A 26,620-nucleotide genomic window follows, 5' to 3' on the forward strand; every position below is an offset into this window, starting at 1 on the left:
AAAATTGTCTGGCAGCCTCCCTGACAGCAAGCAGTGATAGTGCCCATGAAGGGCACCTTGTTGGGCCCGCCCCTTTCACGGTTATCGCTTCTCGGCCTTTTGGCTAAGATCAAGTGTAGTATCTGTTCTTATCAGTTTAATATCTGATACGTCCCCTATCTGGGGACCATATATTAAATGGATTTTTGAGAACGGGGGCCGATTTCGAAGCTTGCTTCCGTCGCCCTATGCATTGACCCGATATGGCAGTATCTTCGGGTACAGTGCACCACCCCCTTACAGGGTTAAAAAGAAAGATTCCTACTTTCATTGCTACCTGCTTGCTGGCTAGCCAGCTAGCCAGCCCTGTGGGCCTTGCTGCTGCTGCAGCCAAAAAACAAAAGGTGGTGCTGCTGCTGCTTCTGCTGCTTCTGCTTCTGCTTGTGTCTGGCCGCTGTTGGAGCGTCCAGGCACAGGACTTCTGCTGCTGCTGACTAAATGGCCTCCTTAATTGGATCATTTGAGTAGCCAGCACACCTGTGCAGGTAGGGCATGACATGATAGGCAGCTGCCTTGATAGCGGGTGGGTGCTGAATGTTCCTAATTGACAAAATAAGATTAATGCTTATGAAGAAATATAAAATCTCATCCCTTCCCCAATATCGCGCCACACCCCTACCCCTTAATTCCCTGGTTGAACTTGATGGACATATGTCTTTTTTCGACCGTACTAACTATGTAACTATGTAACATAACATGGGGGGGGGGGGGTCTCCTGGCTGTTCACACAGGTGTGTCATTGCTGTACATTGACCATGCATTGCTTCTGTGGTATTGCAAAGGCAAAGACAAATGCTTCCAGCCATCCATTGCACTAATGGATTGGTCATCAGCTGGCTGTCTATGTCCCGCATCAATATAGACCAAAGTACAGAGGGTTAGGCTATGCTATTGTGCACCTACCTGATGCATCAGAAGGTGCGAGGCCCTTGCTAAATTCTGTGCACAGACTTTGAGATCTATACTTTAGACTGTATCTAAACCTGCTCCAACATGGACTGACATTCTGGCCTACTTTCAGCCGATGCGACTTGTCTGTCGCTGAACAGTCGCTTTTTATGTATTCAGCACCTATGTATAATGTTGTAAAAATGCTCTAGAAGCTAAAGTCGCAGAAATGTCACACATATTTGGCCTGCAACTTTCTGTGCGACAAATTCAGACAGGAAAAATCAGTATAAATCCTTAGAAAATTATCCCCCAGTGTCTCCATCTGCTGGCGGTATTGAATAAGCATTGCTGCACTGATGGGGTATGCATTAGACGAAAAAAAAGAAGAAAAAGAAGAATAATACGCCCAGAAAAGAGGCGAAAAGGAGAAAAACGTAAAAAAACGTGAAAAAAAAGTAAGAGGAAGAGAAGGGAAAAAAAGGTGGAAATGGGTTTAAAAGTGATTTCGGCGGAGAAATATATATATATATATATATATATATACGCGCACACACACACATATATATAAACGTATTCTCCGTTGAGATATTGCAGCCGCTGCTGTGTCCAGGCCCAGGAGCCTTAGCACTGTGCTGTGATGTCACTCAATACCACTGACATCACTAGGTGTAAACAACATCTCTCCTTTGCTGTGTATGTGACTATGGAGCTGTTTGGTGATGTCGTCTATTATGGCCTTCATAGAAGCAACAGGAGATTGTTGCATCCATCTAGAACCCTCAGAACTACAGTGCTATGATGTCACTCATTTCCACAGGCCTTGCAGAGTGTAAACAACAACAACCCAGCTTTGTTGTGTATGTAACCATAGGGATTTGTGATGTCACCTAGAACCTTCACAGCAGCGACAGCTTTATGAGGAGCATCAGCACTGCTCTGCCTGAGCAGAACCATCACCGCCATAGGTTGTCAAATAACCCGGGTTTAACCCACACAGGTAAGTCCAATGGGGTGCAGGCATGTCCTCTATGCTTACAGCTTCCCGTGGGTGTTGGTTTGATACCGTTTGGGGACAGCCAAGGAGGCATCTGCAGGCAACAAAGGTAGGTGTGTGCTTGTGTGTGTGTTTCCTATGCAGATCCTAAGCCCAGTGTCACATGCAAGTAGGAGGAGTAAGAAGGGTTCCTGGCAAATCCGGGTTATGGATTGCATTTAAAAAGGCCCCGTGGGAGTGCAATGGGCCCCTGTCTTGCTGCTTAGCAATAATGGTATGGGTTTAGGTTCTGCTGTGTGTACTGGTGGTTGACTGCCCCCCAGCCCAGAGTGTGCATGGAAAATTGTCTGGCAGCCTCCCTGACAGCAAGCAGTGATAGTGCCCATGAAGGGCACCTTGTTGGGCCCGCCCCTTTCACGGTTATCGCTTCTCGGCCTTTTGGCTAAGATCAAGTGTAGTATCTGTTCTTATCAGTTTAATATCTGATACGTCCCCTATCTGGGGACCATATATTAAATGGATTTTTGAGAACGGGGGCCGATTTCGAAGCTTGCTTCCGTCGCCCTATGCATTGACCCGATATGGCAGTATCTTCGGGTACAGTGCACCACCCCCTTACAGGGTTAAAAAGAAAGATTCCTACTTTCATTGCTACCTGCTTGCTGGCTAGCCAGCTAGCCAGCCCTGTGGGCCTTGCTGCTGCTGCAGCCAAAAAACAAAAGGTGGTGCTGCTGCTGCTTCTGCTGCTTCTGCTTCTGCTTGTGTCTGGCCGCTGTTGGAGCGTCCAGGCACAGGACTTCTGCTGCTGCTGACTAAATGGCCTCCTTAATTGGATCATTTGAGTAGCCAGCACACCTGTGCAGGTAGGGCATGACATGATAGGCAGCTGCCTTGATAGCGGGTGGGTGCTGAATGTTCCTAATTGACAAAATAAGATTAATGCTTATGAAGAAATATAAAATCTCATCCCTTCCCCAATATCGCGCCACACCCCTACCCCTTAATTCCCTGGTTGAACTTGATGGACATATGTCTTTTTTCGACCGTACTAACTATGTAACTATGTAACATAACATGGGGGGGGGGGGGGTCTCCTGGCTGTTCACACAGGTGTGTCATTGCTGTACATTGACCATGCATTGCTTCTGTGGTATTGCAAAGGCAAAGACAAATGCTTCCAGCCATCCATTGCACTAATGGATTGGTCATCAGCTGGCTGTCTATGTCCCGCATCAATATAGACCAAAGTACAGAGGGTTAGGCTATGCTATTGTGCACCTACCTGATGCATCAGAAGGTGCGAGGCCCTTGCTAAATTCTGTGCACAGACTTTGAGATCTATACTTTAGACTGTATCTAAACCTGCTCCAACATGGACTGACATTCTGGCCTACTTTCAGCCGATGCGACTTGTCTGTCGCTGAACAGTCGCTTTTTATGTATTCAGCACCTATGTATAATGTTGTAAAAATGCTCTAGAAGCTAAAGTCGCAGAAATGTCACACATATTTGGCCTGCAACTTTCTGTGCGACAAATTCAGACAGGAAAAATCAGTATAAATCCTTAGAAAATTATCCCCCAGTGTCTCCATCTGCTGGCGGTATTGAATAAGCATTGCTGCACTGATGGGGTATGCATTAGACGAAAAAAAAGAAGAAAAAGAAGAATAATACGCCCAGAAAAGAGGCGAAAAGGAGAAAAACGTAAAAAAACGTGAAAAAAAAGTAAGAGGAAGAGAAGGGAAAAAAAGGTGGAAATGGGTTTAAAAGTGATTTCGGCGGAGAAATATATATATATATATATATATATATATATATATATATATATATACGCGCACACACACACATATATATAAACGTATTCTCCGTTGAGATATTGCAGCCGCTGCTGTGTCCAGGCCCAGGAGCCTTAGCACTGTGCTGTGATGTCACTCAATACCACTGACATCACTAGGTGTAAACAACATCTCTCCTTTGCTGTGTATGTGACTATGGAGCTGTTTGGTGATGTCGTCTATTATGGCCTTCATAGAAGCAACAGGAGATTGTTGCATCCATCTAGAACCCTCAGAACTACAGTGCTATGATGTCACTCACTTCCACAGGCCTTGCAGAGTGTAAACAACAACAACCCAGCTTTGTTGTGTATGTAACCATAGGGATTTGTGATGTCACCTAGAACCTTCACAGCAGCGACAGCTTTATGAGGAGCATCAGCACTGCTCTGCCTGAGCAGAACCATCACCGCCATAGGTTGTCAAATAACCCGGGTTTAACCCACACAGGTAAGTCCAATGGGGTGCAGGCATGTCCTCTATGCTTACAGCTTCCCGTGGGTGTTGGTTTGATACCGTTTGGGGACAGCCAAGGAGGCATCTGCAGGCAACAAAGGTAGGTGTGTGCTTGTGTGTGTGTTTCCTATGCAGATCCTAAGCCCAGTGTCACATGCAAGTAGGAGGAGTAAGAAGGGTTCCTGGCAAATCCGGGTTATGGATTGCATTTAAAAAGGCCCCGTGGGAGTGCAATGGGCCCCTGTCTTGCTGCTTAGCAATAATGGTATGGGTTTAGGTTCTGCTGTGTGTACTGGTGGTTGACTGCCCCCCAGCCCAGAGTGTGCATGGAAAATTGTCTGGCAGCCTCCCTGACAGCAAGCAGTGATAGTGCCCATGAAGGGCACCTTGTTGGGCCCGCCCCTTTCACGGTTATCGCTTCTCGGCCTTTTGGCTAAGATCAAGTGTAGTATCTGTTCTTATCAGTTTAATATCTGATACGTCCCCTATCTGGGGACCATATATTAAATGGATTTTTGAGAACGGGGGCCGATTTCGAAGCTTGCTTCCGTCGCCCTATGCATTGACCCGATATGGCAGTATCTTCGGGTACAGTGCACCACCCCCTTACAGGGTTAAAAAGAAAGATTCCTACTTTCATTGCTACCTGCTTGCTGGCTAGCCAGCTAGCCAGCCCTGTGGGCCTTGCTGCTGCTGCAGCCAAAAAACAAAAGGTGGTGCTGCTGCTGCTTCTGCTGCTTCTGCTTCTGCTTGTGTCTGGCCGCTGTTGGAGCGTCCAGGCACAGGACTTCTGCTGCTGCTGACTAAATGGCCTCCTTAATTGGATCATTTGAGTAGCCAGCACACCTGTGCAGGTATGGCATGACATGATAGGCAGCTGCCTTGATAGCGGGTGGGTGCTGAATGTTCCTAATTGACAAAATAAGATTAATGCTTATGAAGAAATATAAAATCTCATCCCTTCCCCAATATCGCGCCACACCCCTACCCCTTAATTCCCTGGTTGAACTTGATGGACATATGTCTTTTTTCGACCGTACTAACTATGTAACTATGTAACATAACATGGGGGGGGGGGGGTCTCCTGGCTGTTCACACAGGTGTGTCATTGCTGTACATTGACCATGCATTGCTTCTGTGGTATTGCAAAGGCAAAGACAAATGCTTCCAGCCATCCATTGCACTAATGGATTGGTCATCAGCTGGCTGTCTATGTCCCGCATCAATATAGACCAAAGTACAGAGGGTTAGGCTATGCTATTGTGCACCTACCTGATGCATCAGAAGGTGCGAGGCCCTTGCTAAATTCTGTGCACAGACTTTGAGATCTATACTTTAGACTGTATCTAAACCTGCTCCAACATGGACTGACATTCTGGCCTACTTTCAGCCGATGCGACTTGTCTGTCGCTGAACAGTCGCTTTTTATGTATTCAGCACCTATGTATAATGTTGTAAAAATGCTCTAGAAGCTAAAGTCGCAGAAATGTCACACATATTTGGCCTGCAACTTTCTGTGCGACAAATTCAGACAGGAAAAATCAGTATAAATCCTTAGAAAATTATCCCCCAGTGTCTCCATCTGCTGGCGGTATTGCATAAGCATTGCTGCACTGATGGGGTATGCATTAGACGAAAAAAAAGAAGAAAAAGAAGAATAATACGCCCAGAAAAGAGGCGAAAAGGAGAAAAACGTAAAAAAACGTGAAAAAAAAGTAAGAGGAAGAGAAGGGAAAAAAAGGTGGAAATGGGTTTAAAAGTGATTTCGGCGGAGAAATATATATATATATATATATATATATATATATATATATATATATACGCGCACACACACACATATATATAAACGTATTCTCCGTTGAGATATTGCAGCCGCTGCTGTGTCCAGGCCCAGGAGCCTTAGCACTGTGCTGTGATGTCACTCAATACCACTGACATCACTAGGTGTAAACAACATCTCTCCTTTGCTGTGTATGTGACTATGGAGCTGTTTGGTGATGTCGTCTATTATGGCCTTCATAGAAGCAACAGGAGATTGTTGCATCCATCTAGAACCCTCAGAACTACAGTGCTATGATGTCACTCACTTCCACAGGCCTTGCAGAGTGTAAACAACAACAACCCAGCTTTGTTGTGTATGTAACCATAGGGATTTGTGATGTCACCTAGAACCTTCACAGCAGCGACAGCTTTATGAGGAGCATCAGCACTGCTCTGCCTGAGCAGAACCATCACCGCCATAGGTTGTCAAATAACCCGGGTTTAACCCACACAGGTAAGTCCAATGGGGTGCAGGCATGTCCTCTATGCTTACAGCTTCCCGTGGGTGTTGGTTTGATACCGTTTGGGGACAGCCAAGGAGGCATCTGCAGGCAACAAAGGTAGGTGTGTGCTTGTGTGTGTGTTTCCTATGCAGATCCTAAGCCCAGTGTCACATGCAAGTAGGAGGAGTAAGAAGGGTTCCTGGCAAATCCGGGTTATGGATTGCATTTAAAAAGGCCCCGTGGGAGTGCAATGGGCCCCTGTCTTGCTGCTTAGCAATAATGGTATGGGTTTAGCTTCTGCTGTGTGTACTGGTGGTTGACTGCCCCCCAGCCCAGAGTGTGCATGGAAAATTGTCTGGCAGCCTCCCTGACAGCAAGCAGTGATAGTGCCCATGAAGGGCACCTTGTTGGGCCCGCCCCTTTCACGGTTATCGCTTCTCGGCCTTTTGGCTAAGATCAAGTGTAGTATCTGTTCTTATCAGTTTAATATCTGATACGTCCCCTATCTGGGGACCATATATTAAATGGATTTTTGAGAACGGGGGCCGATTTCGAAGCTTGCTTCCGTCGCCCTATGCATTGACCCGATATGGCAGTATCTTCGGGTACAGTGCACCACCCCCTTACAGGGTTAAAAAGAAAGATTCCTACTTTCATTGCTACCTGCTTGCTGGCTAGCCAGCTAGCCAGCCCTGTGGGCCTTGCTGCTGCTGCAGCCAAAAAACAAAAGGTGGTGCTGCTGCTGCTTCTGCTGCTTCTGCTTCTGCTTGTGTCTGGCCGCTGTTGGAGCGTCCAGGCACAGGACTTCTGCTGCTGCTGACTAAATGGCCTCCTTAATTGGATCATTTGAGTAGCCAGCACACCTGTGCAGGTAGGGCATGACATGATAGGCAGCTGCCTTGATAGCGGGTGGGTGCTGAATGTTCCTAATTGACAAAATAAGATTAATGCTTATGAAGAAATATAAAATCTCATCCCTTCCCCAATATCGCGCCACACCCCTACCCCTTAATTCCCTGGTTGAACTTGATGGACATATGTCTTTTTTCGACCGTACTAACTATGTAACTATGTAACATAACATGGGGGGGGGGGGGTCTCCTGGCTGTTCACACAGGTGTGTCATTGCTGTACATTGACCATACATTGCTTCTGTGGTATTGCAAAGGCAAAGACAAATGCTTCCAGCCATCCATTGCACTAATGGATTGGTCATCAGCTGGCTGTCTATGTCCCGCATCAATATAGACCAAAGTACAGAGGGTTAGGCTATGCTATTGTGCACCTACCTGATGCATCAGAAGGTGCGAGGCCCTTGCTAAATTCTGTGCACAGACTTTGAGATCTATACTTTAGACTGTATCTAAACCTGCTCCAACATGGACTGACATTCTGGCCTACTTTCAGCCGATGCGACTTGTCTGTCGCTGAACAGTCGCTTTTTATGTATTCAGCACCTATGTATAATGTTGTAAAAATGCTCTAGAAGCTAAAGTCGCAGAAATGTCACACATATTTGGCCTGCAACTTTCTGTGCGACAAATTCAGACAGGAAAAATCAGTATAAATCCTTAGAAAATTATCCCCCAGTGTCTCCATCTGCTGGCGGTATTGAATAAGCATTGCTGCACTGATGGGGTATGCATTAGACGAAAAAAAAGAAGAAAAAGAAGAATAATACGCCCAGAAAAGAGGCGAAAAGGAGAAAAACGTAAAAAAACGTGAAAAAAAAGTAAGAGGAAGAGAAGGGAAAAAAAGGTGGAAATGGGTTTAAAAGTGATTTCGGCGGAGAAATATATATATATATATATATATATATATATATATATATACGCGCACACACACACATATATATAAACGTATTCTCCGTTGAGATATTGCAGCCGCTGCTGTGTCCAGGCCCAGGAGCCTTAGCACTGTGCTGTGATGTCACTCAATACCACTGACATCACTAGGTGTAAACAACATCTCTCCTTTGCTGTGTATGTGACTATGGAGCTGTTTGGTGATGTCGTCTATTATGGCCTTCATAGAAGCAACAGGAGATTGTTGCATCCATCTAGAACCCTCAGAACTACAGTGCTATGATGTCACTCACTTCCACAGGCCTTGCAGAGTGTAAACAACAACAACCCAGCTTTGTTGTGTATGTAACCATAGGGATTTGTGATGTCACCTAGAACCTTCACAGCAGCGACAGCTTTATGAGGAGCATCAGCACTGCTCTGCCTGAGCAGAACCATCACCGCCATAGGTTGTCAAATAACCCGGGTTTAACCCACACAGGTAAGTCCAATGGGGTGCAGGCATGTCCTCTATGCTTACAGCTTCCCGTGGGTGTTGGTTTGATACCGTTTGGGGACAGCCAAGGAGGCATCTGCAGGCAACAAAGGTAGGTGTGTGCTTGTGTGTGTGTTTCCTATGCAGATCCTAAGCCCAGTGTCACATGCAAGTAGGAGGAGTAAGAAGGGTTCCTGGCAAATCCGGGTTATGGATTGCATTTAAAAAGGCCCCGTGGGAGTGCAATGGGCCCCTGTCTTGCTGCTTAGCAATAATGGTATGGGTTTAGGTTCTGCTGTGTGTACTGGTGGTTGACTGCCCCCCAGCCCAGAGTGTGCATGGAAAATTGTCTGGCAGCCTCCCTGACAGCAAGCAGTGATAGTGCCCATGAAGGGCACCTTGTTGGGCCCGCCCCTTTCACGGTTATCGCTTCTCGGCCTTTTGGCTAAGATCAAGTGTAGTATCTGTTCTTATCAGTTTAATATCTGATACGTCCCCTATCTGGGGACCATATATTAAATGGATTTTTGAGAACGGGGGCCGATTTCGAAGCTTGCTTCCGTCGCCCTATGCATTGACCCGATATGGCAGTATCTTCGGGTACAGTGCACCACCCCCTTACAGGGTTAAAAAGAAAGATTCCTACTTTCATTGCTACCTGCTTGCTGGCTAGCCAGCTAGCCAGCCCTGTGGGCCTTGCTGCTGCTGCAGCCAAAAAACAAAAGGTGGTGCTGCTGCTGCTTCTGCTTCTGCTTGTGTCTGGCCGCTGTTGGAGCGTCCAGGCACAGGACTTCTGCTGCTGCTGACTAAATGGCCTCCTTAATTGGATCATTTGAGTAGCCAGCACACCTGTGCAGGTAGGGCATGACATGATAGGCAGCTGCCTTGATAGCGGGTGGTTGCTGAATGTTCCTAATTGACAAAATAAGATTAATGCTTATGAAGAAATATAAAATCTCATCCCTTCCCCAATATCGCGCCACACCCCTACCCCTTAATTCCCTGGTTGAACTTGATGGACATATGTCTTTTTTCGACCGTACTAACTATGTAACTATGTAACATAACATGGGGGGGGGGGGGGGTCTCCTGGCTGTTCACACAGGTGTGTCATTGCTGTACATTGACCATGCATTGCTTCTGTGGTATTGCAAAGGCAAAGACAAATGCTTCCAGCCATCCATTGCACTAATGGATTGGTCATCAGCTGGCTGTCTATGTCCCGCATCAATATAGACCAAAGTACAGAGGGTTAGGCTATGCTATTGTGCACCTACCTGATGCATCAGAAGGTGCGAGGCCCTTGCTAAATTCTGTGCACAGACTTTGAGATCTATACTTTAGACTGTATCTAAACCTGCTCCAACATGGACTGACATTCTGGCCTACTTTCAGCCGATGCGACTTGTCTGTCGCTGAACAGTCGCTTTTTATGTATTCAGCACCTATGTATAATGTTGTAAAAATGCTCTAGAAGCTAAAGTCGCAGAAATGTCACACATATTTGGCCTGCAACTTTCTGTGCGACAAATTCAGACAGGAAAAATCAGTATAAATCCTTAGAAAATTATCCCCCAGTGTCTCCATCTGCTGGCGGTATTGAATAAGCATTGCTGCACTGATGGGGTATGCATTAGACGAAAAAAAAGAAGAAAAAGAAGAATAATACGCCCAGAAAAGAGGCGAAAAGGAGAAAAACGTTAAAAAACGTGAAAAAAAAGTAAGAGGAAGAGAAGGGAAAAAAAGGTGGAAATGGGTTTAAAAGTGATTTCGGCGGAGAAATATATATATATATATATATATATATATATATACGCGCACACACACACATATATATAAACGTATTCTCCGTTGAGATATTGCAGCCGCTGCTGTGTCCAGGCCCAGGAGCCTTAGCACTGTGCTGTGATGTCACTCAATACCACTGACATCACTAGGTGTAAACAACATCTCTCCTTTGCTGTGTATGTGACTATGGAGCTGTTTGGTGATGTCGTCTATTATGGCCTTCATAGAAGCAACAGGAGATTGTTGCATCCATCTAGAACCCTCAGAACTACAGTGCTATGATGTCACTCACTTCCACAGGCCTTGCAGAGTGTAAACAACAACAACCCAGCTTTGTTGTGTATGTAACCATAGGGATTTGTGATGTCACCTAGAACCTTCACAGCAGCGACAGCTTTATGAGGAGCATCAGCACTGCTCTGCCTGAGCAGAACCATCACCGCCATAGGTTGTCAAATAACCCGGGTTTAACCCACACAGGTAAGTCCAATGGGGTGCAGGCATGTCCTCTATGCTTACAGCTTCCCGTGGGTGTTGGTTTGATACCGTTTGGGGACAGCCAAGGAGGCATCTGCAGGCAACAAAGGTAGGTGTGTGCTTGTGTGTGTGTTTCCTATGCAGATCCTAAGCCCAGTGTCACATGCAAGTAGGAGGAGTAAGAAGGGTTCCTGGCAAATCCGGGTTATGGATTGCATTTAAAAAGGCCCCGTGGGAGTGCAATGGGCCCCTGTCTTGCTGCTTAGCAATAATGGTATGGGTTTAGGTTCTGCTGTGTGTACTGGTGGTTGACTGCCCCCCAGCCCAGAGTGTGCATGGAAAATTGTCTGGCAGCCTCCCTGACAGCAAGCAGTGATAGTGCCCATGAAGGGCACCTTGTTGGGCCCGCCCCTTTCACGGTTATCGCTTCTCGGCCTTTTGGCTAAGATCAAGTGTAGTATCTGTTCTTATCAGTTTAATATCTGATACGTCCCCTATCTGGGGACCATATATTAAATGGATTTTTGAGAACGGGGGCCGATTTCGAAGCTTGCTTCCGTCGCCCTATGCATTGACCCGATATGGCAGTATCTTCGGGTACAGTGCACCACCCCCTTACAGGGTTAAAAAGAAAGATTCCTACTTTCATTGCTACCTGCTTGCTGGCTAGCCAGCTAGCCAGCCCTGTGGGCCTTGCTGCTGCTGCAGCCAAAAAACAAAAGGTGGTGCTGCTGCTGCTTCTGCTGCTTCTGCTTCTGCTTGTGTCTGGCCGCTGTTGGAGCGTCCAGGCACAGGACTTCTGCTGCTGCTGACTAAATGGCCTCCTTAATTGGATCATTTGAGTAGCCAGCACACCTGTGCAGGTAGGGCATGACATGATAGGCAGCTGCCTTGATAGCGGGTGGGTGCTGAATGTTCCTAATTGACAAAATAAGATTAATGCTTATGAAGAAATATAAAATCTCATCCCTTCCCCAATATCGCGCCACACCCCTACCCCTTAATTCCCTGGTTGAACTTGATGGACATATGTCTTTTTTCGACCGTACTAACTATGTAACTATGTAACATAACATGGGGGGGGGGGGTCTCCTGGCTGTTCACACAGGTGTGTCATTGCTGTACATTGACCATGCATTGCTTCTGTGGTATTGCAAAGGCAAAGACAAATGCTTCCAGCCATCCATTGCACTAATGGATTGGTCATCAGCTGGCTGTCTATGTCCCGCATCAATATAGACCAAAGTACAGAGGGTTAGGCTATGCTATTGTGCACCTACCTGATGCATCAGAAGGTGCGAGGCCCTTGCTAAATTCTGTGCACAGACCTTGAGATCTATACTTTAGACTGTATCTAAACCTGCTCCAACATGGACTGACATTCTGGCCTACTTTCAGCCGATGCGACTTGTCTGTCGCTGAACAGTCGCTTTTTATGTATTCAGCACCTATGTATAATGTTGTAAAAATGCTCTAGAAGCTAAAGTCGCAGAAATGTCACACATATTTGGCCTGCAACTTTCTGTGCGACAAATTCAGACAGGAAAAATCAGTATAAATCCTTAGAAAATTATCCCCCAGTGTCTCCATCTGCTGGCGGTATTGAATAAGCATTGCTGCACTGATGGGGTATGCATTAGACGAAAAAAAAGAAGAAAAAGAAGAATAATACGCCCAGAAAAGAGGCGAAAAGGAGAAAAACGTAAAAAAACGTGAAAAAAAAGTAAGAGGAAGAGAAGGGAAAAAAAGGTGGAAATGGGTTTAAAAGTGATTTCGGCGGAGAAATATATATATATATATATATATATATATATATATATATATATATACGCGCACACACACACATATATATAAACGTATTCTCCGTTGAGATATTGCAGCCGCTGCTGTGTCCAGGCCCAGGAGCCTTAGCACTGTGCTGTGATGTCACTCAATACCACTGACATCACTAGGTGTAAACAACATCTCTCCTTTGCTGTGTATGTGACTATGGAGCTGTTTGGTGATGTCGTCTATTATGGCCTTCATAGAAGCAACAGGAGATTGTTGCATCCATCTAGAACCCTCAGAACTACAGTGCTATGATGTCACTCACTTCCACAGGCCTTGCAGAGTGTAAACAACAACAACCCAGCTTTGTTGTGTATGTAACCATAGGGATTTGTGATGTCACCTAGAACCTTCACAGCAGCGACAGCTTTATGAGGAGCATCAGCACTGCTCTGCCTGAGCAGAACCATCACTGCCATAGGTTGTCAAATAACCCGGGTTTAACCCACACAGGTAAGTCCAATGGGGTGCAGGCATGTCCTCTATGCTTACAGCTTCCCGTGGGTGTTGGTTTGATACCGTTTGGGGACAGCCAAGGAGGCATCTGCAGGCAACAAAGGTAGGTGTGTGCTTGTGTGTGTGTTTCCTATGCAGATCCTAAGCCCAGTGTCACATGCAAGTAGGAGGAGTAAGAAGGGTTCCTGGCAAATCCGGGTTATGGATTGCATTTAAAAAGGCCCCGTGGGAGTGCAATGGGCCCCTGTCTTGCTGCTTAGCAATAATGGTATGGGTTTAGGTTCTGCTGTGTGTACTGGTGGTTGACTGCCCCCCAGCCCAGAGTGTGCATGGAAAATTGTCTGGCAGCCTCCCTGACAGCAAGCAGTGATAGTGCCCATGAAGGGCACCTTGTTGGGCCCGCCCCTTTCACGGTTATCGCTTCTCGGCCTTTTGGCTAAGATCAAGTGTAGTATCTGTTCTTATCAGTTTAATATCTGATACGTCCCCTATCTGGGGACCATATATTAAATGGATTTTTGAGAACGGGGGCCGATTTCGAAGCTTGCTTCCGTCGCCCTATGCATTGACCCGATATGGCAGTATCTTCGGGTACAGTGCACCACCCCCTTACAGGGTTAAAAAGAAAGATTCCTACTTTCATTGCTACCTGCTTGCTGGCTAGCCAGCTAGCCAGCCCTGTGGGCCTTGCTGCTGCTGCAGCCAAAAAACAAAAGGTGGTGCTGCTGCTTCTGCTTCTGCTTGTGTCTGGCCGCTGTTGGAGCGTCCAGGCACAGGACTTCTGCTGCTGCTGACTAAATGGCCTCCTTAATTGGATCATTTGAGTAGCCAGCACACCTGTGCAGGTAGGGCATGACATGATAGGCAGCTGCCTTGATAGCGGGTGGGTGCTGAATGTTCCTAATTGACAAAATAAGATTAATGCTTATGAAGAAATATAAAATCTCATCCCTTCCCCAATATCGCGCCACACCCCTACCCCTTAATTCCCTGGTTGAACTTGATGGACATATGTCTTTTTTCGACCGTACTAACTATGTAACTATGTAACATAACATGGGGGGGGGGGGGGGGTCTCCTGGCTGTTCACACAGGTGTGTCATTGCTGTACATTGACCATGCATTGCTTCTGTGGTATTGCAAAGGCAAAGACAAATGCTTCCAGCCATCCATTGCACTAATGGATTGGTCATCAGCTGGCTGTCTATGTCCCGCATCAATATAGACCAAAGTACAGAGGGTTAGGCTATGCTATTGTGCACCTACCTGATGCATCAGAAGGTGCGAGGCCCTTGCTAAATTCAGTGCACAGACTTTGAGATCTATACTTTAGACTGTATCTAAACCTGCTCCAACATGGACTGACATTCTGGCCTACTTTCAGCCGATGCGACTTGTCTGTCGCTGAACAGTCGCTTTTTATGTATTCAGCACCTATGTATAATGTTGTAAAAATGCTCTAGAAGCTAAAGTCGCAGAAATGTCACACATATTTGGCCTGCAACTTTCTGTGCGACAAATTCAGACAGGAAAAATCAGTATAAATCCTTAGAAAATTATCCCCCAGTGTCTCCATCTGCTGGCGGTATTGAATAAGCATTGCTGCACTGATGGGGTATGCATTAGACGAAAAAAAAGAAGAAAAAGAAGAATAATACGCCCAGAAAAGAGGCGAAAAGGAGAAAAACGTAAAAAAACGTGAAAAAAAAGTAAGAGGAAGAGAAGGGAAAAAAAGGTGGAAATGGGTTTAAAAGTGATTTCGGCGGAGAAATATATATATATATATATATATATATATATATATATATATATATATACGCGCACACACACACATATATATAAACGTATTCTCCGTTGAGATATTGCAGCCGCTGCTGTGTCCAGGCCCAGGAGCCTTAGCACTGTGCTGTGATGTCACTCAATACCACTGACATCACTAGGTGTAAACAACATCTCTCCTTTGCTGTGTATGTGACTATGGAGCTGTTTGGTGATGTCGTCTATTATGGCCTTCATAGAAGCAACAGGAGATTGTTGCATCCATCTAGAACCCTCAGAACTACAGTGCTATGATGTCACTCACTTCCACAGGCCTTGCAGAGTGTAAACAACAACAACCCAGCTTTGTTGTGTATGTAACCATAGGGATTTGTGATGTCACCTAGAACCTTCACAGCAGCGACAGCTTTATGAGGAGCATCAGCACTGCTCTGCCTGAGCAGAACCATCACTGCCATAGGTTGTCAAATAACCCGGGTTTAACCCACACAGGTAAGTCCAATGGGGTGCAGGCATGTCCTCTATGCTTACAGCTTCCCGTGGGTGTTGGTTTGATACCGTTTGGGGACAGCCAAGGAGGCATCTGCAGGCAACAAAGGTAGGTGTGTGCTTGTGTGTGTGTTTCCTATGCAGATCCTAAGCCCAGTGTCACATGCAAGTAGGAGGAGTAAGAAGGGTTCCTGGCAAATCCGGGTTATGGATTGCATTTAAAAAGGCCCCGTGGGAGTGCAATGGGCCCCTGTCTTGCTGCTTAGCAATAATGGTATGGGTTTAGGTTCTGCTGTGTGTACTGGTGGTTGACTGCCCCCCAGCCCAGAGTGTGCATGGAAAATTGTCTGGCAGCCTCCCTGACAGCAAGCAGTGATAGTGCCCATGAAGGGCACCTTGTTGGGCCCGCCCCTTTCACGGTTATCGCTTCTCGGCCTTTTGGCTAAGATCAAGTGTAGTATCTGTTCTTATCAGTTTAATATCTGATACGTCCCCTATCTGGGGACCATATATTAAATGGATTTTTGAGAACGGGGGCCGATTTCGAAGCTTGCTTCCGTCGCCCTATGCATTGACCCGATATGGCAGTATCTTCGGGTACAGTGCACCACCCCCTTACAGGGTTAAAAAGAAAGATTCCTACTTTCATTGCTACCTGCTTGCTGGCTAGCCAGCTAGCCAGCCCTGTGGGCCTTGCTGCTGCTGCAGCCAAAAAACAAAAGGTGGTGCTGCTGCTTCTGCTTCTGCTTGTGTCTGGCCGCTGTTGGAGCGTCCAGGCACAGGACTTCTGCTGCTGCTGACTAAATGGCCTCCTTAATTGGATCATTTGAGTAGCCAGCACACCTGTGCAGGTAGGGCATGACATGATAGGCAGCTGCCTTGATAGCGGGTGGGTGCTGAATGTTCCTAATTGACAAAATAAGATTAATGCTTATGAAGAAATATAAAATCTCATCCCTTCCCCAATATCGCGCCACACCCCTACCCCTTAATTCCCTGGTTGAACTTGATGGACATATGTCTTTTTTCGACCGTACTAACTATGTAACTATGTAACATAACATGGGGGGGGGGGGGGGGTCTCCTGGCTGTTCACACAGGTGTGTCATTGCTGTACATTGACCATGCATTGCTTCTGTGGTATTGCAAAGGCAAAGACAAATGCTTCCAGCCATCCATTGCACTAATGGATTGGTCATCAGCTGGCTGTCTATGTCCCGCATCAATATAGACCAAAGTACAGAGGGTTAGGCTATGCTATTGTGCACCTACCTGATGCATCAGAAGGTGCGAGGCCCTTGCTAAATTCAGTGCACAGACTTTGAGATCTATACTTTAGACTGTATCTAAACCTGCTCCAACATGGACTGACATTCTGGCCTACTTTCAGCCGATGCGACTTGTCTGTCGCTGAACAGTCGCTTTTTATGTATTCAGCACCTATGTATAATGTTGTAAAAATGCTCTAGAAGCTAAAGTCGCAGAAATGTCACACATATTTGGCCTGCAACTTTCTGTGCGACAAATTCAGACAGGAAAAATCAGTATAAATCCTTAGAAAATTATCCCCCAGTGTCTCCATCTGCTGGCGGTATTGAATAAGCATTGCTGCACTGATGGGGTATGCATTAGACGAAAAAAAAGAAGAAAAAGAAGAATAATACGCCCAGAAAAGAGGCGAAAAGGAGAAAAACGTAAAAAAACGTGAAAAAAAAGTAAGAGGAAGAGAAGGGAAAAAAAGGTGGAAATGGGTTTAAAAGTGATTTCGGCGGAGAAATATATATATATATATATATATATATATATATATATATATATACGCGCACACACACACATATATATAAACGTATTCTCCGTTGAGATATTGCAGCCGCTGCTGTGTCCAGGCCCAGGAGCCTTAGCACTGTGCTGTGATGTCACTCAATACCACTGACATCACTAGGTGTAAACAACATCTCTCCTTTGCTGTGTATGTGACTATGGAGCTGTTTGGTGATGTCGTCTATTATGGCCTTCATAGAAGCAACAGGAGATTGTTGCATCCATCTAGAACCCTCAGAACTACAGTGCTATGATGTCACTCACTTCCACAGGCCTTGCAGAGTGTAAACAACAACAACCCAGCTTTGTTGTGTATGTAACCATAGGGATTTGTGATGTCACCTAGAACCTTCACAGCAGCGACAGCTTTATGAGGAGCATCAGCACTGCTCTGCCTGAGCAGAACCATCACCGCCATAGGTTGTCAAATAACCCGGGTTTAACCCACACAGGTAAGTCCAATGGGGTGCAGGCATGTCCTCTATGCTTACAGCTTCCCGTGGGTGTTGGTTTGATACCGTTTGGGGACAGCCAAGGAGGCATCTGCAGGCAACAAAGGTAGGTGTGTGCTTGTGTGTGTGTTTCCTATGCAGATCCTAAGCCCAGTGTCACATGCAAGTAGGAGGAGTAAGAAGGGTTCCTGGCAAATCCGGGTTATGGATTGCATTTAAAAAGGCCCCGTGGGAGTGCAATGGGCCCCTGTCTTGCTGCTTAGCAATAATGGTATGGGTTTAGGTTCTGCTGTGTGTACTGGTGGTTGACTGCCCCCCAGCCCAGAGTGTGCATGGAAAATTGTCTGGCAGCCTCCCTGACAGCAAGCAGTGATAGTGCCCATGAAGGGCACCTTGTTGGGCCCGCCCCTTTCACGGTTATCGCTTCTCGGCCTTTTGGCTAAGATCAAGTGTAGTATCTGTTCTTATCAGTTTAATATCTGATACGTCCCCTATCTGGGGACCATATATTAAATGGATTTTTGAGAACGGGGGCCGATTTCGAAGCTTGCTTCCGTCGCCCTATGCATTGACCCGATATGGCAGTATCTTCGGGTACAGTGCACCACCCCCTTACAGGGTTAAAAAGAAAGATTCCTACTTTCATTGCTACCTGCTTGCTGGCTAGCCAGCTAGCCAGCCCTGTGGGCCTTGCTGCTGCTGCAGCCAAAAAACAAAAGGTGGTGCTGCTGCTGCTGCTTCTGCTTCTGCTTGTGTCTGGCCGCTGTTGGAGCGTCCAGGCACAGGACTTCTGCTGCTGCTGACTAAATGGCCTCCTTAATTGGATTATTTGAGTAGCCAGCACACCTGTGCAGGTAGGGCATGACATGATAGGCAGCTGCCTTGATAGCGGGTGGGTGCTGAATGTTCCTAATTGACAAAATAAGATTAATGCTTATGAAGAAATATAAAATCTCATCCCTTCCCCAATATCGCGCCACACCCCTACCCCTTAATTCCCTGGTTGAACTTGATGGACATATGTCTTTTTTCGACCGTACTAACTATGTAACTATGTAACATAACATGGGGGGGGGGGGGGGGGGGGTCTCCTGGCTGTTCACACAGGTGTGTCATTGCTGTACATTGACCATGCATTGCTTCTGTGGTATTGCAAAGGCAAAGACAAATGCTTCCAGCCATCCATTGCACTAATGGATTGGTCATCAGCTGGCTGTCTATGTCCCGCATCAATATAGACCAAAGTACAGAGGGTTAGGCTATGCTATTGTGCACCTACCTGATGCATCAGAAGGTGCGAGGCCCTTGCTAAATTCTGTGCACAGACTTTGAGATCTATACTTTAGACTGTATCTAAACCTGCTCCAACATGGACTGACATTCTGGCCTACTTTCAGCCGATGCGACTTGTCTGTCGCTGAACAGTCGCTTTTTATGTATTCAGCACCTATGTATAATGTTGTAAAAATGCTCTAGAAGCTAAAGTCGCAGAAATGTCACACATATTTGGCCTGCAACTTTCTGTGCGACAAATTCAGACAGGAAAAATCAGTATAAATCCTTAGAAAATTATCCCCCAGTGTCTCCATCTGCTGGCGGTATTGAATAAGCATTGCTGCACTGATGGGGTATGCATTAGACGAAAAAAAAGAAGAAAAAGAAGAATAATACGCCCAGAAAAGAGGCGAAAAGGAGAAAAACGTAAAAAAACGTGAAAAAAAAGTAAGAGGAAGAGAAGGGAAAAAAAGGTGGAAATGGGTTTAAAAGTGATTTCGGCGGAGAAATATATATATATATATATATATATATATATATATATATACGCGCACACACACACATATATATAAACGTATTCTCCGTTGAGATATTGCAGCCGCTGCTGTGTCCAGGCCCAGGAGCCTTAGCACTGTGCTGTGATGTCACTCAATACCACTGACATCACTAGGTGTAAACAACATCTCTCCTTTGCTGTGTATGTGACTATGGAGCTGTTTGGTGATGTCGTCTATTATGGCCTTCATAGAAGCAACAGGAGATTGTTGCATCCATCTAGAACCCTCAGAACTACAGTGCTATGATGTCACTCACTTCCACAGGCCTTGCAGAGTGTAAACAACAACAACCCAGCTTTGTTGTGTATGTAACCATAGGGATTTGTGATGTCACCTAGAACCTTCACAGCAGCGACAGCTTTATGAGGAGCATCAGCACTGCTCTGCCTGAGCAGAACCATCACCGCCATAGGTTGTCAAATAACCCGGGTTTAACCCACACAGGTAAGTCCAATGGGGTGCAGGCATGTCCTCTATGCTTACAGCTTCCCGTGGGTGTTGGTTTGATACCGTTTGGGGACAGCCAAGGAGGCATCTGCAGGCAACAAAGGTAGGTGTGTGCTTGTGTGTGTGTTTCCTATGCAGATCCTAAGCCCAGTGTCACATGCAAGTAGGAGGAGTAAGAAGGGTTCCTGGCAAATCCGGGTTATGGATTGCATTTAAAAAGGCCCCGTGGGAGTGCAATGGGCCCCTGTCTTGCTGCTTAGCAATAATGGTATGGGTTTAGGTTCTGCTGTGTGTACTGGTGGTTGACTGCCCCCCAGCCCAGAGTGTGCATGGAAAATTGTCTGGCAGCCTCCCTGACAGCAAGCAGTGATAGTGCCCATGAAGGGCACCTTGTTGGGCCCGCCCCTTTCACGGTTATCGCTTCTCGGCCTTTTGGCTAAGATCAAGTGTAGTATCTGTTCTTATCAGTTTAATATCTGATACGTCCCCTATCTGGGGACCATATATTAAATGGATTTTTGAGAACGGGGGCCAATTTCGAAGCTTGCTTCCGTCGCCCTATGCATTGACCCGATATGGCAGTATCTTCGGGTACAGTGCACCACCCCCTTACAGGGTTAAAAAGAAAGATTCCTACTTTCATTGCTACCTGCTTGCTGGCTAGCCAGCTAGCCAGCCCTGTGGGCCTTGCTGCTGCTGCAGCCAAAAAACAAAAGGTGGTGCTGCTGCTGCTTCTGCTGCTTCTGCTTGTGTCTGGCCGCTGTTGGAGCGTCCAGGCACAGGACTTCTGCTGCTGCTGACTAAATGGCCTCCTTAATTGGATCATTTGAGTAGCCAGCACACCTGTGCAGGTAGGGCATGACATGATAGGCAGCTGCCTTGATAGCGGGTGGGTGCTGAATGTTCCTAATTGACAAAATAAGATTAATGCTTATGAAGAAATATAAAATCTCATCCCTTCCCCAATATCGCGCCACACCCCTACCCCTTAATTCCCTGGTTGAACTTGATGGACATATGTCTTTTTTCGACCGTACTAACTATGTAACTATGTAACATAACATGGGGGGGGGGGGGGGGTCTCCTGGCTGTTCACACAGGTGTGTCATTGCTGTACATTGACCATGCATTGCTTCTGTGGTATTGCAAAGGCAAAGACAAATGCTTCCAGCCATCCATTGCACTAATGGATTGGTCATCAGCTGGCTGTCTATGTCCCGCATCAATATAGACCAAAGTACAGAGGGTTAGGCTATGCTATTGTGCACCTACCTGATGCATCAGAAGGTGCGAGGCCCTTGCTAAATTCTGTGCACAGACTTTGAGATCTATACTTTAGACTGTATCTAAACCTGCTCCAACATGGACTGACATTCTGGCCTACTTTCAGCCGATGCGACTTGTCTGTCGCTGAACAGTCGCTTTTTATGTATTCAGCACCTATGTATAATGTTGTAAAAATGCTCTAGAAGCTAAAGTCGCAGAAATGTCACACATATTTGGCCTGCAACTTTCTGTGCGACAAATTCAGACAGGAAAAATCAGTATAAATCCTTAGAAAATTATCCCACAGTGTCTCCATCTGCTGGCGGTATTGAATAAGCATTGCTGCACTGATGGGGTATGCATTAGACGAAAAAAAAGAAGAAAAAGAAGAATAATACGCCCAGAAAAGAGGCGAAAAGGAGAAAAACTTAAAAAAACGTGAAAAAAAAGTAAGAGGAAGAGAAGGGAAAAAAAGGTGGAAATGGGTTTAAAAGTGATTTCGGCGGAGAAATATATATATATATATATATATATATATATATATATATACGCGCACACACACACATATATATAAACGTATTCTCCGTTGAGATATTGCAGCCGCTGCTGTGTCCAGGCCCAGGAGCCTTAGCACTGTGCTGTGATGTCACTCAATACCACTGACATCACTAGGTGTAAACAACATCTCTCCTTTGCTGTGTATGTGTGACTATGGAGCTGTTTGGTGATGTCGTCTATTATGGCCTTCATAGAAGCAACAGGAGATTGTTGCATCCATCTAGAACCCTCAGAACTACAGTGCTATGATGTCACTCACTTCCACAGGCCTTGCAGAGTGTAAACAACAACAACCCAGCTTTGTTGTGTATGTAACCATAGGGATTTGTGATGTCACCTAGAACCTTCACAGCAGCGACAGCTTTATGAGGAGCATCAGCACTGCTCTGCCTGAGCAGAACCATCACCGCCATAGGTTGTCAAATAACCCGGGTTTAACCCACACAGGTAAGTCCAATGGGGTGCAGGCATGTCCTCTATGCTTACAGCTTCCCGTGGGTGTTGGTTTGATACCGTTTGGGGACAGCCAAGGAGGCATCTGCAGGCAACAAAGGTAGGTGTGTGCTTGTGTGTGTGTTTCCTATGCAGATCCTAAGCCCAGTGTCACATGCAAGTAGGAGGAGTAAGAAGGGTTCCTGGCAAATCCGGGTTATGGATTGCATTTAAAAAGGCCCCGTGGGAGTGCAATGGGCCCCTGTCTTGCTGCTTAGCAATAATGGTATGGGTTTAGGTTCTGCTGTGTGTACTGGTGGTTGACTGCCCCCCAGCCCAGAGTGTGCATGGAAAATTGTCTGGCAGCCTCCCTGACAGCAAGCAGTGATAGTGCCCATGAAGGGCACCTTGTTGGGCCCGCCCCTTTCACGGTTATCGCTTCTCGGCCTTTTGGCTAAGATCAAGTGTAGTATCTGTTCTTATCAGTTTAATATCTGATACGTCCCCTATCTGGGGACCATATATTAAATGGATTTTTGAGAACGGGGGCCGATTTCGAAGCTTGCTTCCGTCGCCCTATGCATTGACCCGATATGGCAGTATCTTCGGGTACAGTGCACCACCCCCTTACAGGGTTAAAAAGAAAGATTCCTACTTTCATTGCTACCTGCTTGCTGGCTAGCCAGCTAGCCAGCCCTGTGGGCCTTGCTGCTGCTGCAGCCAAAAAACAAAAGGTGGTGCTGCTGCTGCTTCTGCTGCTTCTGCTTCTGCTTGTGTCTGGCCGCTGTTGGAGCGTCCAGGCACAGGACTTCTGCTGCTGCTGACTAAATGGCCTCCTTAATTGGATCATTTGAGTAGCCAGCACACCTGTGCAGGTAGGGCATGACATGATAGGCAGCTGCCTTGATAGCGGGTGGGTGCTGAATGTTCCTAATTGACAAAATAAGATTAATGCTTATGAAGAAATATAAAATCTCATCCCTTCCCCAATATCGCGCCACACCCCTACCCCTTAATTCCCTGGTTGAACTTGATGGACATATGTCTTTTTTCGACCGTACTAACTATGTAACTATGTAACATAACATGGGGGGGGGGGGGGGTCTCCTGGCTGTTCACACAGGTGTGTCATTGCTGTACATTGACCATGCATTGCTTCTGTGGTATTGCAAAGGCAAAGACAAATGCTTCCAGCCATCCATTGCACTAATGGATTGGTCATCAGCTGGCTGTCTATGTCCCGCATCAATATAGACCAAAGTACAGAGGGTTAGGCTATGCTATTGTGCACCTACCTGATGCATCAGAAGGTGCGAGGCCCTTGCTAAATTCTGTGCACAGACTTTGAGATCTATACTTTAGACTGTATCTAAACCTGCTCCAACATGGACTGACATTCTGGCCTACTTTCAGCCGATGCGACTTGTCTGTCGCTGAACAGTCGCTTTTTATGTATTCAGCACCTATGTATAATGTTGTAAAAATGCTCTAGAAGCTAAAGTCGCAGAAATGTCACACATATTTGGCCTGCAACTTTCTGTGCGACAAATTCAGACAGGAAAAATCAGTATAAATCCTTAGAAAATTATCCCCCAGTGTCTCCATCTGCTGGCGGTATTGAATAAGCATTGCTGCACTGATGGGGTATGCATTAGACGAAAAAAAAGAAGAAAAAGAAGAATAATACGCCCAGAAAAGAGGCGAAAAGGAGAAAAACGTAAAAAAACGTGAAAAAAAAGTAAGAGGAAGAGAAGGGAAAAAAAGGTGGAAATGGGTTTAAAAGTGATTTCGGCGGAGAAATATATATATATATATATATATATATATATATATATATATATATATATACGCGCACACACACACATATATATAAACGTATTCTCCGTTGAGATATTGCAGCCGCTGCTGTGTCCAGGCCCAGGAGCCTTAGCACTGTGCTGTGATGTCACTCAATACCACTGACATCACTAGGTGTAAACAACATCTCTCCTTTGCTGTGTATGTGACTATGGAGCTGTTTGGTGATGTCGTCTATTATGGCCTTCATAGAAGCAACAGGAGATTGTTGCATCCATCTAGAACCCTCAGAACTACAGTGCTATGATGTCACTCACTTCCACAGGCCTTGCAGAGTGTAAACAACAACAACCCAGCTTTGTTGTGTATGTAACCATAGGGATTTGTGATGTCACCTAGAACCTTCACAGCAGCGACAGCTTTATGAGGAGCATCAGCACTGCTCTGCCTGAGCAGAACCATCACCGCCATAGGTTGTCAAATAACCCGGGTTTAACCCACACAGGTAAGTCCAATGGGGTGCAGGCATGTCCTCTATGCTTACAGCTTCCCGTGGGTGTTGGTTTGATACCGTTTGGGGACAGCCAAGGAGGCATCTGCAGGCAACAAATGTAGGTGTGTGCTTGTGTGTGTGTTTCCTATGCAGATCCTAAGCCCAGTGTCACATGCAAGTAGGAGGAGTAAGAAGGGTTCCTGGCAAATCCGGGTTATGGATTGCATTTAAAAAGGCCCCGTGGGAGTGCAATGGGCCCCTGTCTTGCTGCTTAGCAATAATGGTATGGGTTTAGGTTCTGCTGTGTGTACTGGTGGTTGACTGCCCCCCAGCCCAGAGTGTGCATGGAAAATTGTCTGGCAGCCTCCCTGACAGCAAGCAGTGATAGTGCCCATGAAGGGCACCTTGTTGGGCCCGCCCCTTTCACGGTTATCGCTTCTCGGCCTTTTGGCTAAGATCAAGTGTAGTATCTGTTCTTATCAGTTTAATATCTGATACGTCCCCTATCTGGGGACCATATATTAAATGGATTTTTGAGAACGGGGGCCGATTTCGAAGCTTGCTTCCGTCGCCCTATGCATTGACCCGATATGGCAGTATCTTCGGGTACAGTGCACCACCCCCTTACAGGGTTAAAAAGAAAGATTCCTACTTTCATTGCTACCTGCTTGCTGGCTAGCCAGCTAGCCAGCCCTGTGGGCCTTGCTGCTGCTGCAGCCAAAAAACAAAAGGTGGTGCTGCTGCTGCTTCTGCTGCTTCTGCTTCTGCTTGTGTCTGGCCGCTGTTGGAGCGTCCAGGCACAGGACTTCTGCTGCTGCTGACTAAATGGCCTCCTTAATTGGATCATTTGAGTAGCCAGCACACCTGTGCAGGTAGGGCATGACATGATAGGCAGCTGCCTTGATAGCGGGTGGGTGCTGAATGTTCCTAATTGACAAAATAAGATTAATGCTTATGAAGAAATATAAAATCTCATCCCTTCCCCAATATCGCGCCACACCCCTACCCCTTAATTCCCTGGTTGAACTTGATGGACATATGTCTTTTTTCGACCGTACTAACTATGTAACTATGTAACATAACATGGGGGGGGGGGGGGGTCTCCTGGCTGTTCACACAGGTGTGTCATTGCTGTACATTGACCATGCATTGCTTCTGTGGTATTGCAAAGGCAAAGACAAATGCTTCCAGCCATCCATTGCACTAATGGATTGGTCATCAGCTGGCTGTCTATGTCCCGCATCAATATAGACCAAAGTACAGAGGGTTAGGCTATGCTATTGTGCACCTACCTGATGCATCAGAAGGTGCGAGGCCCTTGCTAAATTCTGTGCACAGACTTTGAGATCTATACTTTAGACTGTATCTAAACCTGCTCCAACATGGACTGACATTCTGGCCTACTTTCAGCCGATGCGACTTGTCTGTCGCTGAACAGTCGCTTTTTATGTATTCAGCACCTATGTATAATGTTGTAAAAATGCTCTAGAAGCTAAAGTCGCAGAAATGTCACACATATTTGGCCTGCAACTTTCTGTGCGACAAATTCAGACAGGAAAAATCAGTATAAATCCTTAGAAAATTATCCCCCAGTGTCTCCATCTGCCGGCGGTATTGAATAAGCATTGCTGCACTGATGGGGTATGCATTAGACGAAAAAAAAGAAGAAAAAGAAGAATAATACGCCCAGAAAAGAGGCGAAAAGGAGAAAAACGTAAAAAAACGTGAAAAAAAAGTAAGAGGAAGAGAAGGGAAAAAAAGGTGGAAATGGGTTTAAAAGTGATTTCGGCGGAGAAATATATATATATATATATATATATATATATATATATATATATACGCGCACACACACACATATATATAAACGTATTCTCCGTTGAGATATTGCAGCCGCTGCTGTGTCCAGGCCCAGGAGCCTTAGCACTGTGCTGTGATGTCACTCAA

The 26,620-nt window shown here is 46.0% G+C and overlaps 12 non-coding genes across 12 annotated transcripts; all 12 read left to right on the forward strand.

The window, feature by feature from the left end:
• Positions 1 to 83: 83 nt before the first annotated feature.
• Positions 84 to 274, forward strand: LOC130320702 (U2 spliceosomal RNA). Its single transcript, XR_008866559.1, has one exon. It is a non-coding gene; the product is annotated as a U2 spliceosomal RNA (small nuclear RNA).
• Positions 275 to 2,346: 2,072 nt separating this feature from the next.
• Positions 2,347 to 2,537, forward strand: LOC130320704 (U2 spliceosomal RNA). The gene has a single exon (XR_008866560.1). It is a non-coding gene; the product is annotated as a U2 spliceosomal RNA (small nuclear RNA).
• Positions 2,538 to 4,628: 2,091 nt separating this feature from the next.
• Positions 4,629 to 4,819, forward strand: LOC130320705 (U2 spliceosomal RNA). Its single transcript, XR_008866561.1, has one exon. It is a non-coding gene; the product is annotated as a U2 spliceosomal RNA (small nuclear RNA).
• Positions 4,820 to 6,909: 2,090 nt separating this feature from the next.
• Positions 6,910 to 7,100, forward strand: LOC130320706 (U2 spliceosomal RNA). Its single transcript, XR_008866562.1, has one exon. It is a non-coding gene; the product is annotated as a U2 spliceosomal RNA (small nuclear RNA).
• A 2,084-nt stretch (positions 7,101 to 9,184) lies between these two features.
• On the forward strand, positions 9,185 to 9,375 carry LOC130320707 (U2 spliceosomal RNA). Its single transcript, XR_008866563.1, has one exon. It is a non-coding gene; the product is annotated as a U2 spliceosomal RNA (small nuclear RNA).
• A 2,071-nt stretch (positions 9,376 to 11,446) lies between these two features.
• Positions 11,447 to 11,637, forward strand: LOC130320708 (U2 spliceosomal RNA). Its single transcript, XR_008866564.1, has one exon. It is a non-coding gene; the product is annotated as a U2 spliceosomal RNA (small nuclear RNA).
• Positions 11,638 to 13,726: 2,089 nt separating this feature from the next.
• LOC130320709 (U2 spliceosomal RNA) lies at positions 13,727 to 13,917 on the forward strand. The gene has a single exon (XR_008866565.1). It is a non-coding gene; the product is annotated as a U2 spliceosomal RNA (small nuclear RNA).
• Positions 13,918 to 16,000: 2,083 nt separating this feature from the next.
• On the forward strand, positions 16,001 to 16,191 carry LOC130320710 (U2 spliceosomal RNA). The gene has a single exon (XR_008866566.1). It is a non-coding gene; the product is annotated as a U2 spliceosomal RNA (small nuclear RNA).
• Positions 16,192 to 18,270: 2,079 nt separating this feature from the next.
• Positions 18,271 to 18,461, forward strand: LOC130320711 (U2 spliceosomal RNA). Its single transcript, XR_008866567.1, has one exon. It is a non-coding gene; the product is annotated as a U2 spliceosomal RNA (small nuclear RNA).
• Positions 18,462 to 20,546: 2,085 nt separating this feature from the next.
• On the forward strand, positions 20,547 to 20,737 carry LOC130320694 (U2 spliceosomal RNA). The gene has a single exon (XR_008866551.1). It is a non-coding gene; the product is annotated as a U2 spliceosomal RNA (small nuclear RNA).
• Positions 20,738 to 22,820: 2,083 nt separating this feature from the next.
• LOC130320713 (U2 spliceosomal RNA) lies at positions 22,821 to 23,011 on the forward strand. The gene has a single exon (XR_008866569.1). It is a non-coding gene; the product is annotated as a U2 spliceosomal RNA (small nuclear RNA).
• Positions 23,012 to 25,107: 2,096 nt separating this feature from the next.
• On the forward strand, positions 25,108 to 25,298 carry LOC130320715 (U2 spliceosomal RNA). Its single transcript, XR_008866570.1, has one exon. It is a non-coding gene; the product is annotated as a U2 spliceosomal RNA (small nuclear RNA).
• The last annotated feature ends 1,322 nt before the right edge of the window (positions 25,299 to 26,620 follow it).

This window comes from Hyla sarda, unplaced genomic scaffold (genome assembly GCF_029499605.1).
Source record: "Hyla sarda isolate aHylSar1 unplaced genomic scaffold, aHylSar1.hap1 scaffold_222, whole genome shotgun sequence".
Taxonomy (NCBI): domain Eukaryota; kingdom Metazoa; phylum Chordata; class Amphibia; order Anura; family Hylidae; genus Hyla; species Hyla sarda.